Below are 1299 nucleotides of genomic sequence, written 5' to 3'. Positions count from 1 at the left end.
GCTAGGAGGTCAAATCACGCTGTACAGCTGAGCTAACCATTACTTTGGCTGATCATGTGAGCTGAAATTAGTCATTGTTATTGCACTTGAATTTCACTCTATTTCACCTCTATGTTCACTGATTATTCTCATGTCAAAGGAATTTCCATATATTTCTGAGTCACATTCTTTTCGTTGCTGTTGTACTACTAAAACATGAATATTTGATTTGGTGCTCACTTCTAAGTTGTCTTATTCCTTTGACTGGTTTACTGCAACTGTTGGCATTTCATGGTTAGGCAGACCTACAAGCATATAATTAGATCATTACGACTAGGGGTACGATTCTCGTAATGTAGTTGCGGTGATTAATTTCGTATTAGCTCCAAATATGAGCATCCTAATTCATTTAGTTGAATAGTTTGGAGGCGTGCCATTCATACATTTGAATTACATAGTTTATGACCCTCGTTTAAATAGTCTTGTTTCGATTCTTAGAATTCGAGGTGTGCCATTTAGTAAATTTTCATGGCCCTCGCAAAGTTGCAAACGCGTAGTTGCTTTAGGCGCGTTATTTTAACAATTCACCTTCCTAAATTCGGGTGCGCATTTATGTGACCAAAATCCAAATCTCAACAATGTTAAAATGTGTCGAAGACCGCGGGTGCATTTATGTGACGCGGTTCGAGATGTATTTTGATAACGTTGCAATCTTCTTAAAAAAAATTCAAAGCGACACAAAGTTAAAATTGAACCATAGGTTAAAACATGTATTAAAAATCAGATAATAGGCCGAATATAACAGTTAAACGACCGTGCTAGAACCCCGGAACTTGGGAATGCCTAACACCTTCTCCCAGGTTAACCGAATTCCTTACTCAAATTTCTGGTTCGCGGACTGTTAAACAGAGTCAATCTTTTCCTCGATTTGGGATTTAATCGGTGACTTGGGACACCATAAATCTCCCAAGTGGCGACTCTGAATCTTTTAACAATTAATCCCATTTTGATATTCCTTTAATTGGAAAAATTCCTTTACTACCCTTTTCGGGGGTGTAGGTGAAAAAGGAGGTGTGACAGTTACGGCGTTATACACGCACCACTACCTGATCAGCTGGTATACGTTGATGAATTGCCGACAGTGGCCGAGATGATATGATAGGATGCCCTCAGAGGCTTGATGATGTTATGAACACGACATGATATTCATACGCATATTCATGACACTATAAATATTTCATGATTTACAGAGTTATCCAAACTTACAGGTTGAGTCATTTACTCTATGTTTCTTCTATGTCTTTTATATACTTATTTATG

Source organism: Nicotiana tabacum, chromosome 22 (assembly GCF_000715075.1).
Source record: "Nicotiana tabacum cultivar K326 chromosome 22, ASM71507v2, whole genome shotgun sequence".
NCBI lineage: Eukaryota > Viridiplantae > Streptophyta > Magnoliopsida > Solanales > Solanaceae > Nicotiana > Nicotiana tabacum.
The sequence above is the reverse complement of the archived record's forward strand: the minus strand, read 5'-3'. Positions refer to the sequence as shown.